General features: G+C 33.9%; 1 long non-coding RNA gene across 1 annotated transcript; it reads right to left on the bottom strand.

Moving 5' to 3' along the window:
* Window positions 1–4274: 4274 nt before the first annotated feature.
* LOC141415007 (uncharacterized) lies at window positions 4275–16487 on the bottom strand. Its single transcript, XR_012440026.1, has 3 exons — window positions 16424–16487; window positions 11808–11929; window positions 4275–4448 (listed from the first exon to the last, which is right to left on the bottom strand). It is a non-coding gene; the product is annotated as an uncharacterized lncRNA (long non-coding RNA).
* Between the last annotated feature and the right edge of the window lie 335 nt (window positions 16488–16822).

Raw genomic sequence — 16822 nt, 5'->3', positions numbered from 1 at the left:
TTTGCTGTGTCAATATGTCTCTTGTACACCTAGTAACTGCCAGTGGTGATTAAGCAGTGAATAACTTTTATCTGCAGCATTTGTCTATATGGAATGTTTTCAAGGAAATAGAATTTGTGAAATTTAGGAGAACAGAACCACAAAAATAACAATGTCTAAAATAACATCTTTTAGTGGCTATAAGACATATACTTGTCTGAATTTTTTTCTTTTTCTCTTTCTCTCTTCTATCAGCACAGCATGTTATCATTTCCCTATCACTGAATCTTGAGCATTGATAAGGATTAAAACGAAATTAAAAGTCGTCTTTATACTGTTTTTTCTTTACATTTCAATGAGATTTCCATTACCAGAAAAGACAAAGCAAAAGCAATAAATCAAAATGAAAGGCAAAGAGATATATGTTCACATGGATATAGTTGTATCATAGCTTATTGGGAAAGAGAAGTGGGAAAAAGTAGGGGAAACATGTGGGACTGTGTCCTGTCTCTGGCTTAGTTGCTAGCTCACTCTGTACATCCACAGGTTTCTTTATAAAGAAATAAATATGTGGGACTAGCAAGGTGGTTTCCTGCTTTTAGAGTTCTATAGAATTACAGCTTGCTTCCTCTTTTAATTTTCCATTTAACTTGAAAAGGAAACTGGAAATGTCAGAACTTAAGTGTGTTGCATGTATCTACATGGTTTATACTTTGTGTCCACTGTGAAGCAAATCCTGAGTTATTCCATTTTTTAAGTGTGACATATTCAAGTCCTTTGTGTATTATTTTTGCTTAATTAAACATTGCTATTGAGCTATGGCCTGAACTGTACCCAATAAATATTTAAATGTTGAAGCTCTAAACACCAATGTGGTGATTTTTGAGACAGAGTCATTGAATTAGGAGGTCATAAAGGGGAGCTTGCTCTTCTGTCCATCATGTGAGGGTAATGGGAAGACAGCCATCAGCACATCAGAAGAGTCCTTAGAACCAAACCGGACCTCTTAGCTCGTTGGTCTTGGACTCCTAGCTTCTTAATGCGTAAGAAGTCAAATTTCTGTAGGTTACGCTACCATACTCTATGGTATTTGTCTACAACAACTAACTGAAACACTTTTTCTGAGCAATGTATAATATAATATAATATAATATGTAATAATATAAAGCCTTTTCTATAGTCTTTGATTAAATATTTTCACTGTTTACAGTTATTTAAATTTATGAATCAGAGTTTTATTGATACTTGACAACCAAAACAAAGTCACACAATAGTTAAGATGTTACATGTATTATAATACTGGAACAATTATGAATATCTAAAATGACCCTATTTTTCTATGTGATTTTATATTAAATGAATGTTATTAGTTTCATTACATATATTTTAATTTTATTAAAAATATCCTGATGTATTATTAAAATTTACGTATAGAACAGGTTTGTAAAATATATTCTATAGTAAGAATATAAAAAGCCATGGAGGAAGGTACTCTCTAAGATATTTTGAATTTCAATCTTGATTGATTCCCATGTCAGGGTAAGAAAACTTTTTTAAAAACAAAACTACATAAAAGTACTATATTCTCAGTGAGTTGCTGCTAAGTTTTCCCATTTAATGAGGTCAGTGTCACACTGAAGTGTAGGAAATTCCAGCTTGAGTATGGCGATTTCTTTAAGGAGATGGAAGAAAAGCTTAAGGTTAAGAACCCTTGGTTAGCAAAGAATTTGTTATGAAGCTGAACATTTTAACATAAAATATTAAAATTCAAAAGTACATGTAAAGTTCTCAAGTTAGGCTTCCATGGGGATGATGTGAGCAGGGTCAGAGGCCCTTGGTGAAGAAATGTTGGAGCCCGTGGAGACAGAGATGAAGAAAATGACTTGCTCCAAGTGCCCACTCCATGCTTACAGTTTTGCTTGTTTTGAGCACATAACTAATCACATATTTTCATGGGGAAAGGATAGTACAATTTAGAACTTTCCTTCCTAAAATACTTCTGTAGTCTATAGAAATTTTCTAATCTATGGCCAACTGATGCTCTTAATCAGCTAGCATTAATTATTATCCTTGCGTCATCCACTCATTTACCTATAATTACCCTTGCAGGAAGAATCTTTTGTCATAGAATATTAATTGCATTTCTGTTTACCAAAATAAAGATTTACTAAGTATTTACACTGAAAGTGCTATAAACTAAAAAAGGCAAACTTAATAACTAGTAAATTTGACAACCAAAATAAATAGCTTTTTCTTTAGAAATTCTGCTATATATGTTATTATTTCTGTTTCTTAGTGCTTTCAAGATTAACTGCAAAAGAAAAACATGTTTGAATTATTCCTAATTTATTCCTGATTCAAAAAAGTTAATTTATACTGCAATATAATGATAAAATGAGGTATTTCATTTTGTGAAAATGAAAGTATTTGCCAAAGCAGTTTTCAAAATTACATACATAGGGATAAAGTATGAACCTCCTAATGAGAAATGTATTTAGAATAATTATCCACAAATTATTTATTTTGGGCTGAGCACAGTGGCTTACTTCTGTAATCCCAGCTACTGGAAGGGTCTGATTGGGACAATTGAGGTATGGGGAGAGCCTAAGCAAAAAGTTAAGGAGACTCCATCTCAATCAATAAAGCTGGGTGTGGTGGTATACACCTGTCATCCTGTCTACCCTGGAGGTGAAAAGGAGGACTGTAGTCCAGAATGTAAAAACGGTGAGAACCTATTTGAAAAACAACTAAAATGAAAAGGACTGGGCAATGTGGTTCAAGAAGTAAAGAAGCTCTTAACTAGCAAGTGTGAAGCCCTGAGTTCAAACTCCAGTATTGCTTTTCCTGCAAAAAGAATTTTTGTTTTGTAAAATATAAACCTGTTCTGCACTGCTTTTCAAATTAGTATAGGAATAGATTCATATGCAGTACCTTTTATGAGGAAAGAAGTAGAGCTGACATTATTAATTGCTTCTTTCAGCCTTTCTTAGCATTGAGTTTGGTTTTGTGTGGATTCCCTAAAATCCTGGCCTGGGCTGTCATTAAAAATTACAACCTTCCTCCAGGCCTAGACGGTTTGTTAGAATTTCCTCTCCTTAAATCTGTCTGTGTGACCTTTGGAAAGCCACATCAAATCTTTGGGCTTCATCATTTACCTCTGGAAAAATAATCACGTCATTAAAATTCTTGCCAGTACTACTATTCTGCAAAATTGATTTAAAGGAAAAATTTCTCTTAATTTATGGTGCATTAGCTGATATTTCCTGAATGGTAAGTTTGTGCAAACCGAATGCTAGCCATTTTACATTTACTTTATCATTTACTTTCTCTCTGAGTGCAGCAAAAGTTTTCACCGATGAGAATATTGATGCTTGAAAAGCTGAATAGCTTGCCAGCCACTCCAAAAGGCTTGCTTTTCTACTCCATTGGAAAGAATCAACATATTTTTCCCCCAGCAACATGCAGATCACGGTACATAATAGAGCTGTGAGGGACACTGAATGCATCAAATTATTATCATTAGTAGCATTTACACATGAAATGTTAGAAATAAATTTTACTTTGAAATTTCCTGTCATAAGCAATGTCTTATTCGACGTTACTGTGAATTGCAGTGCTGAAGTGTAAAGATCAGGGCTTGAATTCAGAAAGCAATGACTGAAATCTCTAGATCTTTTACTCAACAGATCTGCAATTTGGTCAAAATTTTGATTCCCTGAGCTAAACTCTGGCTTCAAGGTGTTCCCGTTGTCCTTCATTTAAAATTTTGTTATAATGACCATTTTTGATTTGTTTAATATTCATTTGTACGGATGACTATCTTTTCAGTTAGTATACTTTACACAGTTTGAAAACAAGAAATTTGTGTCACTGACAAACAAAATGTGTATTAGATGAATCATAGAAAAGCTTTGTTAAGGTATACAAGGATACTCTATGTGAGAGATGTGGAAACTAGGACCCCCAGGAAACTAGTCATACTAAAGCCAAACAGAGAAAGTTGGAGACAGATGTAGAACACAATGGTACTTTCATTAATGAGGAGAAATTACGCCACCAATTCTTAGCAACACACATTCTCTACCTTAGGTCCTTTGTTCTTCATTGCTGTTTTTGAATGATGGGAATTTTGGAGGATGCACCTTTGAAACGATCATTAATTATGATTAGTGGTGAATAATAATTTTGCTTGTTACTTCTACGGGCATAAGTGGAGACCAGAAATCACTTTGTAGCATATTTTCATGATTATATGAAGAATCATTTAGGAGACTTGTTCTTTTACGTTATGCAAATATATTTTGAACAGACAAACAATGGCTTGCCTTATTTTGAGGCCTGGAGAAGGCTGTTATCTGTAATACATATCGTTTCTTAAGAAGCATAGTGACTTCCAGGAAGGTGAGAATGAAGACTTCAATGCTGAGAATCCAAGTTGAACTCATGAAGTGGGTAGTCTTGTAATCCATCTGCAGGAAGAAGAAAGATAACAAGGGTGTAAAATGACTCAAAATCTGGTGAAAGAGGGCCAGTTAGAAGAAAGTTAGAATAGTGTTACAAAAATGGCTCAGCAAATCAAAGTCTAAGAGCTTGCAAGAAGAAACATAATGTCTCCAGGAGGAATTTGTACTTGGAAATTATTATGGAAACAAAGGATATTTAATAATATATTTTATTATTTAGAAAATAATATTTTTTGATTAAAAAGTGTCCTGTTAATGGCACCCAGAGGCAACAACCAAAGCAGTTACAGTAGTGGGTTGATTTGAAATTTCATTGGGAGAAACAAAATTCATATTAATCAAGAAAAATGGGTGCTTGAGTGTCACATGTGAGAATATAGGAGGTATGGAAGCATGTGTGTTTGAAGAGTTAAGCCTTTTCTATAATTGGCAGGAATAATGCTAGGGTAGATGCCATTGGAATCAGAGATAGATTGTGAATAACCTTTGAGAAGGAAAATTCCTGTTTTCACAAGTAGGTAGAAGGAAGTCTAGGAGGCTTCTCTGTGTTGAGTATTGACTTCATTGGTCCTGACTATACCCAATAGGTACAAGGCAATATTGGAACAGAGTGGGCCTATTCTCCATATTCAAGAGACGTACTTCTCTAGGACTATGCCTTGCCCATGCACAGCCATGGCTAGAGAAGTAAAAGCTGTTTGGGATAATCACACAGAAAATACATGGAGTTTTGAAGAAGACAAAGATTCTGTCTGATCAGTATGATGGAAAGTCTCAGCAAAAAGAGAATGCAACTAAGAAAACCCATGAATGAGGCATGGAATTTCAACTGAGAAAGCAAAAAAGACTCCTATTCATTTCTCTGTTCTTAATCTTTAGACCCAAAGAGAGAATCATCTTTTCAATATATTCTTTACAAAAATGCTTTTCTATTTAGAAAACAAAAGTGTACATGGCAAAAAGAAATATACAGCATATACATATTAATTCATGCATACAGAAACTGCCTTCTTCTGCAGAAACCGAGACATGATTTCTTTGCATATAACAATTATTTTTCCTTGAAAAGCAAACTACTTTACAAAAATGAGGCTTTAAGTTTTTAGTGGCATCCTAAGTAGAATAATATACCTTTAAAAATGTCTTAGGATCAAATTGAAAGCTACCGTATTCAGTGGTTTTTAATTTTACTTCACTGAAATGGGTTTTTATTATTACAGGACATTGGAAGGATACTCCCCCAAATTGCTGAACGAGATTTATTTCTCCCCTTGGTAAGACAGAGTCTGCCCTCTGCTTTGCTGCTTTCATTATATTGTGAGCATTTGAGCTGTCTTCCTGCTGAATATTTATTCTTTTGATAGAATTTATTTTTCATACAGAGTGTCAAGAATAACTACTTAAAAGGAGTTCAGCACAAAAAGTAGAGGTCTTTTGTGCATACTTTTCCCCTTTTACTGAGTTTTAAAAGCTGAGCATGTGATCGCAATTGTTATCTGCCTCCTTTTCTTTTGCTCTTTACCAGTTTTGTACTCAGGGCTGTGCTTTTTAGGAAGACATAACAGTACTAGATGTAGGTATAATAAGCTACACAAATGAATGCCTCAGTAATCATGTCTCATGTTTAAATATTCTTCATCATTGCTTTTCATTGTTAACATTTTAAAATAAATATTTAATGAAGTTCTTCTTCATTAATGTAAACCCAAAGTCAGAATAGGATACTCTGTGAAATTACGGGTCTAAGAATCTGCTGCAGGTTGTCACAGCATTTTCTAAACACACATAGAAAAGAATCTTTATGTCCAATGATCATTGTAGTTATCACTTAAGCAGTTTGCCTACTTATTACATGACAAAGTCCAAAGATTCATTCACTAATTATGGGTCAAAGATGGAAGAATTTTTGAGTATTTATATGGTTCTTTTTGTGCCCCCCCCTGCAGTGTTTCTCGGGTGTACAAACACTAATTTCTTTTGCAAAATTATGATGAGGAGATAATATAGTACAGGGGCAACTTTAGTTAATCTACATATCTCACTCAGCCTGAAAATCTATGATCAGTGAATAATGTGAAGATGGATAAATGGTAATGATTGATGTGAACTGACTCCATTGAAATTTTATTATTGATTATTTTTATTATTATTACTTTTATTGTTGCATATGCCCTCCTTGTGGAACTTAGTTTTAATAAAATTCTTATGTGTTTTATTCATATGTATTGGAATCACAGATTTAATGAAAATTGGAATTTATTATTAAGTTGAGCTATATATCAACTGCTGTAAACTCCATTAAGTCTTCCGTAGATGTTGCACTTAGAAAAAAAGGTTATAGCATAATTCTGAATTTTGTTTCTTCAGAAAAATCTAAAACATTTCTTCAACTATGACTTCAAAAGGACAAGTTTTGGTCATGCTTGCATCTGCTTTTTATCTGGTTTTTTCTTCTTACATCTGTCTTTAATAAGTATAAAGAAGTGAATTCAAGTGCACTTATTCATGGCCATCATCTGATCATCATCTGATCACAAGTACATCTGAACATAAATGAATGCCATATTCACTTGAATAAGACATAATGAATATTTTATTATTAATGTGTGTGTGTATGTGTGTGTGTGAGAGAGAGAGAGAAAGAACTAATTCAAAGTAATATTTAGGGGAAAACAATAGAGACAGACAAGGTATTTGTTATTATTTACTAGTGATTTTACATAAATTCACTACTTTAGGTCTCTGAACAATACGATGTCAATGAAGTTAAGATTTTGGAGATGAACTCCAAATTTCAGAGAAGTGAAACACTTTCTTAATGTTGTTTGTCATTTTGATTCAACCCAGGTCTCCACATAGTAAACAAATACACTTCCATCTCCTTATCTGAGCAGCCTTGAGACAATATAGTTGGAAAATAATTCAGCTAATAAAATCACAAAGGCTCACCAGAATGGTGTCCAAAAATGCAGCGCTATAGTTACCTTCCCTATTGATTCTTGTTACTTGTTTTGTGATATCCCTTCTCCAAGGAGAAAACTGAACTAAATTTTTATTATATCTGATGATTTCCATGTAAAGAGACTGTAAGTAGCAAAGGAAGAAAAGTAGTGTGAAAGGATGTGGGGGAGTTAGAGACTCACAAGCTTCAGCGGGAAATGATGAAAGTGCCCAGTCTTCACTGAAGTTGGTTTGAGTCATTCACCAGGCCCTAGAAGAACCTCACTTCCCCAGATACAAGATTAATTTGTTTCCCTAACAGCCTTGAAGACTTTTCCCACAGAAAGCTGTCTGTTGAGAACTCTTCTTTCTCCACTTTATCCCTGCTTCCTATGACTGTGCTCCTTGACAATGGGGTCATCCAACGCCTAAAGCCAAGAAAGTTTAGATTGCTAAAAGGGAGCAAATGATCTCACCTCATCTATTATCCTGGGGATGAATTAGGGTGATAAATGGCCATTTTCTCCAGAACCTACTGTTTTCATTACCTATGGAAAGTCGGAGACAAGTTAAGGAAGTGAACTCAGTCCAGCCAGCCCTTTCCTTTATATATGTATAGGTAAAAAGTGAGCAATGTGTGTTCTTCCATGACTGTTTTAGCTAGCTACAAGCTCACAGTAGGGCAGGTCATTTATGTGACCATGAACAGTTGAAGACTGGTGAAATTATGAAAACTTGGTATAAAAAGAGAAGGATTCCTTTAGCACTGGTCAGAGTACCATAGAATTGAAGTCCTGTTTGTGCTGAGAGAAAGCACTTGAAAATTTACACTTAAAAGGAAAATTCAATTTCTAACTTGTTTTAGGAAAACTGGATGATTTGAAATAACTGGGTATAGATTTCAACATGGTCTTTCTACTTGAATTTGGATTCAGGAGGGTAAGTGAACTCTCCAGTGTTTCATAGTTCCCAGCAGATATACAATATAATCCTACATATTTAACTGTGTTATCTTCTCTCTGCTAGGTTAATAACACCTTTTATGGCTATTTGAATTTGCTAACCCTGCCTTAAGGAAAATGACAAAAACAAATTAAAACAGAGCAAAAAAAGTCAAGTGCTGTAGTTTAATGGATGTTGAGTGAGATAACCTAAAACTTTTTTTAAAAAAAAAACATTTGCAGACTAGTCATTAAGCAGACAAGATGAACATATTCAATTTAATTTCAAGATTTCTCTGTTATTCACATAGTCTGATTATAAACTAAGAAGTAAGAAGTAATTTCACAGGGTCAGATAATGACTATGTTCAAACATGGATAATTCTCTTGTGTATAACATATCCAAAAACCTAAATTTGAATCATATCTGTTTTGTAAAAAAAAAAAAAGCTGGAATTATATCAGTACATATTATGGGAGATTGACATTGTCTTTTCAGTATAATACAAGTTCCTTAACCCCTCTAATACTCAATTTCCTCAACTTTACTTTTCCGGAGTAATATTGTACCTTTATCTCTCCTCATTTCCAAACTTCAGTGTACCTAATATATGTCCTCTCCCATAAATGTCCTAAACATTCATCGTGATCATACTTTTCACCATCTGGACCTAACTTCCTCTTTCTTGCATCAGCTGCACTGTATTTGGAGCTTCTTCTGAACTGCAGAGATAGATGGTGCCATGAGTCTATAGTGAAGACTTCTGGTCTACATCCATCACAAATTATTAAAAGTCACTGTTTCTGTGTCTGCATTTTACTAGATTTTGAACTAACAACAATAGCATTTGATACATTTTAAATTCACAGATGCTATAATAACATGGTGATTGAGAAATTTTTAATAAAATTGGCAGATTGAATAAAGGGATAGACCAGTAATATTAATACATGAATTAATATATTAATTTAGGGTGAGTTAATAGTCATCATCTTATAACCAGTTCTTTTACTTTATTTAATTTTTTTCTATGTGCATGCCATAAAAACATATAGTTAAGGATATCTGAAATAATCAGATTTTTAGGTTGTTAAGTAAGACAAAAACATGTGAAGTTGTCTATATGGATTTGTATGAACAGTGAATATTCATATTCTGATGGAATATGAAAAGTCTTGAAGATTTTATATGAGGAAGCTATATCAGGAACCAAGAAGAATGTTAATTTTTTCTATCAAACTAGAATGCAAATTAAATTTTGAATTTTGTATTATGAGTGACTATAAGAACTCATTTCTCAAAGATCTGATGTGAAAAAAGAATCAGACCTGATTCAGTTGCATATTTGAGCCTTTTAAAAGATTAAGGAGGTAGTTGTTGAGCACATATAATGCCTCCTACAATAAATCTGTGAGATCAAACATCAAAGACTGGATCTCTGTTATTCAATGATCAAGGTTAAGTCAATAGAACATGATAATAAAACATTAAAATTAGTATAAAATGATATTCTATTAACCAGATGTGTCCTTTGCAAATCTTGTATCTTATTGGTTTTAGTGTATCTATAGGACAAGTTAATTGAGTTAGATACAAATTAGGATTTCCTATAGTTCTAGTATTTATAAATAGTTCATTGGAGGAATATTCTAATGTTCTTAAATCTAGCAGTATTTGCAAAGAACAGGACAAATTCTAGCTTTCTAGCTAGCCCTAAATATGTTAAGTTCACAATTTTATAACTATGGGTTGACATATCTAGAGAAATACAGAAAGGAATAGTTTAATTTCTTTTGAACCAAAGGCAGAAATATTCAATATCATTTAGAAATTGTGAACAAGCAGCTTGAGACACTTCAGTTTCAACATTAAATCCATTGCATTTCTTTCAAGGCTGTGACATATTTAGAAACTGGCTTTTCACTAGTTGTTAAAATAACAAGCAAGCACTAAAATAAAGCAAGAAAATCAGTAGGGAAAAAGAAATGAGGGTAGTCATATCTAATCTGATTCTACAATTTGAGGGGTCCAACACTGTTCTAAAGTCATTTTTCTTAGTAAGAAATTATTGTGATTATTTAAAAATGAAATGACATATGTTTCTTTCATTTAAGATATATTATTTTCTTCAAGTCTCTATTCAGGTTGTTAGGATATGAATAATTGACTTGTTTAAACCTTTTCAATAAATTTGTGGAACTATTTGGTACTTCTTTGTGCCTAAGGTACACCATGAGAAATATTGAGATGTAAAGAACATTGCACTGTAATAATCTAATTCATCTCAAACTGGTTTCTCGGTTAATGTATATAAAGAGGGAACATCATGGCTTATCACTTATGTTGGAGTTAAACTTTCATTTAATAGATAAAAAATAATTTCACTGAGAAAAAGACATGTTTGTTTTTTCTAGAGCTACATAGCTAGTGAATGTCAGGCTGTTCTTTTTGTCCACATTGCCTACACTGATCACAGAAAGATAGACTAATCCTCATTCTCAAATCCCTTTACAAAATACATATTTCTATGGAAAGGTTAAATAGAAAAGAAATAGCAGCTGCAAAACAATTTCCATAATTATGGAAATCAGATGTGATCTCCATTCTCTTGGTGAATTGCCAATGTGACCAGCTGCTGGAAACAACTGGCCAGCTAGGCACAGACTGGGTGGGCACTGTTGGCTTTTACATAAGACTTGAAAATGAAGCTTGTAGGTAAAAAAAGAATATTTTTACACATACTTTCTATTATCTGGTTCGTTTTCCATTTTCTGGTTTCTTTTTCCATTTTGATTTTCAATATCATAGAATCATGAAAGTAAACATTAAGAAATTATGAAATGGTTGAGAACAATAGTCCTATCACTCCTATCCATTGTTAATGGCTTGGGATAAACCATTTCATTTTTACTGCTTTCCTATCAATGTATATTTTTAAAATATCATTCTAATAAAATTGCACATGAAATCAATTTTTAGCTATTCTTTACCATAAATATTTTCAACACATGTAGGGCACAAGGATGGAGTCTGTGTAAAAATTATTTAGTAGAATTATTATAAATTACTAAAGCACTTTTATAATTGAGCATTATGATTTTCTCAAAAGTATCAATGTGATCATCCTTTCTGTCAATAGAATAGAATCCAGTTCCATAGAAATATGTACAGGTATTATTTGACTCAAACAAAAGATTGTAAGAGAATGAAGAAGATGTAACATTGAACTGATAGAAAAGAAGGAGAGAATGGGATAGAAGATGATGACAGACAGAAAATTTCAAGAAAATATTAAGAATTTTAAGAAGAATAGATTGATTGTTCTTTGTTTATGGGACTAAAGACAGTTAAATCCCAATCCTACAGTATAGGCAAAGTCCTCTCATTGCAGAAGAAATATACAGATGCATTTTCTCAGTGTTCTGAATGAATCTGCTTTGCATGCTGGGCTAAAAGGTATCATAAAAGGTTCTGAGGAATTACCTGTCCACAGCAGGGGCTAAGTCCATGTCTACACTGAGCATTGTAAAGAAGGACTCTCCTCTCTCCCACATTGTTCTCAGAACACTTGCAGCCAAGCATGGAGGCACCTCCATCCAGTAGTCCTGTATAAAACAGGTGCAGATAGTAATATCTGAGAAGGCTCCATGGAAGCATTCAAATCTGTACCTTACACTGAGGCATAGACCTAATCATTTCATTTTTTGCTGTCAAGTATAAATAATCTAGAAATGCTTAACTACTTGAGTGTCACAAATTAGCAAAATCAACAGTCAAAATCACCTGTTATCTGGGCATAGCACTGATGTCTGCAACCCCAGCAGATGAGGCTGAAGGATGATGATTGGGAGTGCAAGGCCAACCTGAGCTACTCTAGCAGAAATAAAAGAAGAAAAGAAAAGAAAAAGAAAAACTCAAGTGTCATAAGAATACAGTGCAGATAAAAAAGATTTCAGAAAATATTTTAATATCATCAAAAATATAGTTATTTCATGAATAAGGCCAGAATATTAGGGCTTTAACAACTATCTTCAATGAATGATATAGAACTTTGTGGATAATTTTAATGAAAACAGGGATGCTATCTTTATTAAAATTGTGAAGGTAAAATTGATGTTCTATAAGACATATCACAAAAGTAGAATAAAACGGAGAATCAGAAAGACAAGTAAACTAGTTAGAGGCTCTGTACAGGAAATACAATATGCAAGTAATATTGCAGACCAGACCAGAAAAAAGAATTAAAGGAGACTATCACAGCTCTAGTCCAAGAAGATTTTCTATAACTGCAGTATATAAGGATTTTAATAAGAAAAAGAGTGTCAAATATATGTCACAGTTTTGTGAATTACAAAACAATGTTATGATTCCTGAAAGCTTTCCAAGAGAGAAAATCATAAAAACAATCAAGGAATCAAATAACGCTCAATTGAGAATAAACCTTTAAAACGGTAAGGGCAGTGAGTATTCTACTTAGGGTTTGCACCCAGAAAAATTTTCAATCAATAATAAAGTAGATTTAAAACTTCATACAATAAGAAAACAGAATTCACTTTTTATTGGCTTAATAACATGAGCATGGTGAGATGAGGAACATTATCAAAATAAGGTATAAACCAAGAAAGTAAAAAGCATGCTGTAGCCATCTTGACTCTTGGTTGCAATTTACAAAATTCACTCAAACTATTTGAATGAGAAAAGTGACTTTAAAAAAGACTGCTTATTAAAATACTCTGGATTACCAGAGAATTGACTTATATGACAAGGCTAGGGGCAATACAGACAGGCCAATTCCAACCCCTTCTTAGAAGTTGACAATGAAAGTATCACAGTTTTCATATCAACCATGTTGCATTCTTATGCTCAGAAGTGGTCACCTGAGGTCACCATGCGTTCTACAACTCCATGCATCCATCCCATATTGCTCTCAGGCATGAGCAAATCATTGGTGGGTGGGTACAACTTATTGAATGAATCTAGGTCAAATGCCTGGACTCCAATAGAGTTTGGAAAATGTCGATTTTGGAGATTGTTCTTTGGAAAGAATATAACCACAATTGGGATATTTAAACTGGAAAAAATTATTTAAACTTTGTTGTGCAGATGTATGTCAAAAATAATTAAATTGTTTATGACTATTATTGTTGTTTGTTGTGGATAGATTTCAGAAAATAGTGGCATAACATAGGAAAGAAGCAACAGGAATGTGCAGGGGTGAGGATGAATGAAAGTTCCTAGAAGAGGACAATGAAGTAAGTTTCTAGCACATCCCATCAAGATTATAATCAAAGAGCAGTAGACTTCCAGAGGGATATCAAGAATAATGATCTTGCCATATTTCTGAAAGTGTTTAAATATATTGAATAGGGACTCTTGGTCCAAATGAAAACTTAAGCATAAATATGATGGTCCCAAAAGCACAAGTCCTTCCTATAGCCACATCTGTATAGCATTCTGAACCATATTGACCTGTTCATGCCCATGTGATATGGTGTCACAAGAAAGGCTTGAAAAGTCCTTACTTGAACATTGGGATCTGATCTATCTTTCTAATGCTAGCTCTTCTGCTGCTCGGTGAGGAAGAGCAAGTTAGCCTATTGAGTATTCACAGTAAATATGTGAATAAGGGAATTTTATTCATTCTAGCCTCAAAAGAGTTTCCATATGATGATAATAACAGGAATGACTCAAATGAGACCACTAGAATTAGTCATCCCATGCCAGCCACAGAAATTTGAGTGAATCAAACTGCATTTGCATAAATTACTAACTTTGGAATGGCTTGTTACCTAATGAATAATCAAAATAGTAAATATCCATTTGAGCATGAGGATCTCCCATGATCAAAATCTAAAATATCTGTCATTAGATATAAATGTCAGGGGCTAAAAGACTGTGAGAAAGGGTAAGTCATGCTAGCAAGGGCTGAAAATTTTAAAAATATATTTCTATTTTAAACATAGAGGCTTTTTCCCCATTTTGAATTGATTTAATCACTTTTAGCCCAAACTGATGGAAACCAGCAGAATAATCACTCAGATAAACCCAGTCAAAACTTATGATGCACAAAACTGTGAGTTAATTAAATCCTTGCTTTTATAAGATACAAAATTTGGGGATGGTTCGTATGAAGCAATAGATAACTGAAAGAATGGAAGAATGTGTGTGTGTATGTAATTTTAAATTGCCTTTTTATAAAGTTAGTTATTACTAGCTGTGCTAGAATAGCAGTGCTCTCTGGAAGGACTCCATTGTCCTTTGTGCCTGGAAACACAAAGCAAAACAGAAGTTGAATTACAGTAAGAACTGTAGTCCAGGATCAGGAGTACATAAGTATAGGTGAAGAAACGTTTAACTTCTACTTCAAACTATGACAGAGAAACAAGAACATTCATTTTACAACACTAAACGCGCCCTATCTACCAACTGCCCAATCAAGAAAAAACATCCCCATAAAATAATCAAAACACTGAGTAACAGACCATGACTGCGAGGTGGGAAGCAAATGAGTTGAGTCTTACAGTGTCACTGATTTACTACACTGAGAGAGGTTCTTGGCTATGGTACAAAGAGCAGAACCTATTCAGAGCATGAGAACGTACAGAGTGGAAAGTCTGTGGAAGAAAAAGTGATTAGAGAAAGAGCTGAGGTCAGAGAGAGGCAGAAGGAAAGAGAGAGAGAGAGAGAAAGAATGAGACAGAGAGACAGATACAGAGATGGTTCTCGCAATAATTCAGTTGTGTAATGATTGGTACCTACATGTGAGGAAACTTTCCAGACCAGGGCAAATGCTAGACAAATTAGTGGCCAGAGTTCTTGTGGGATTAGGAATAGTGTTGTTCCTCTTCTCCCAAATGGAAAACTCCATCAAAACTTGTCTATTGTGCAGCAATGTATAGAAGATACAGGAACTTTTCTCCTCAACAATGGGAAATAATTGCCTTTAGATTGGACAGGTTTTTGATCCTACCCATTAAATCTTAACTTATGTGCACAAAGGAGCAAATACTTTTCAGGTAACTGAATGATATACCAAAACAAACTCAAGAATAGTTACAGGAAAACTAAATTCTCCAACACCCAAATAAAACATGAATCTCTAGTAAAAAAAATCACCATATCAAAAAGAAACATGAAAATGTAGTTTTTAATGAGAAAAAATCAATCAAAACCAAACAAAAAATGAATTAGGTTTACATGAGGTTTTGAGAGTGGCGAACTTCAAGATGGGATTAGTGCTGTCACATGGACTATCACAAACTTTGCTCACTCTCTCATGTGAGGATACAGCAAGAATGTGTCCATGTACAAACAAGAAAGAGCCCTCAAAGGAGCCTCACCATGCTGGAAGTTCAGACTCCAGAACTGCAAGAAAAAAATTTCTGTTATTTAAGACACATAGCCTATGATATTTTGTTGTACATGACTAAAGTGCTAGCCTTTGGACATGCATTTTCAGTTATCTTGGATAAATCCATAGAAACGAATTTGTGGGGCCGTTGACTGAATAGAAATTAACAAACTATTAAAATCATGTTGTGTTCCTTCTTCCATTCTGTCAATGTATGACTGGTAAATGCTCCATATTATCCAAGAAAACTGCACTGATTTATCTTCCAATAACTATGAAAAAATCCTCATACAATAAAGTTGAAAAGATTCTTAGTGAGCACCTGCCATGTTTCTTCCTAGGCTATACCATTACCTTTTGTTAAAAAATAATGTATTTATTCTTCTTATCCCCCAATCTTCCCATCAACTCAATGTACTTTTGGTAGATTTTGACCTGAATTTCACATATTGGTACCTTATATTCTGAGTACTGATCATTAAGTAAGACTCATTATTTATTTACTTTTTATTTTAATAGATCAAATTTTATGCAATGGAATGCACAAATTTTCTGGGTTTTGAAAAATTTGCTTTTGTCTGGTGGACCAATCTGTATACAGAAATAAAACTTTGAGATCACACCCAGAAAGTTCTGTCTAGTCCCCCCTACCACAGAAAATCACTGTTCTGATTTTGAGCAACTTAGATTAGTTTTGCCTGCTTTTTAATCGTTAAAATTATGCATACTGAAATGTATCAAAACTTACTGAATCACATAGCATGCAATGTGTACATCCTTGGCCTGCATGCTTCTTCCTGACTGACTCTAACGAGTCTGGTTTTCTTTTCCAGCCTGGATTCCTTGGAGTTGTCCCTGGTTGGTAGTAGGTTAATGTTCAACCAGTCTTTGGTAATATTTTATGTGTAAGTCCCAAGTGCCAGTGAGGCTTGGGCCTTTTGTTATAGGATCTGTGTGTGGCTCTAAGAATGCTTTCAGGTTTGGTTAGTTCAGCGAAGAACATGAGCACAGCCTTCAGCCTCCAGGTTGTGCTATGCCTTCAGGAAGTAGTTTTGATTTTTGGCATTCTCTTTCCCTGATCAAAGGTTTGGTTGCTGTGCTGTTTCATCTGTTGCCACTGATATCATTGATCCATGAAAGCTCTCAA

The sequence above is a fragment of the Castor canadensis genome, chromosome 12 (assembly GCF_047511655.1).
Source record: "Castor canadensis chromosome 12, mCasCan1.hap1v2, whole genome shotgun sequence".
NCBI lineage: Eukaryota > Metazoa > Chordata > Mammalia > Rodentia > Castoridae > Castor > Castor canadensis.
This window is presented reverse-complemented; position numbering and strand designations above follow the sequence as displayed.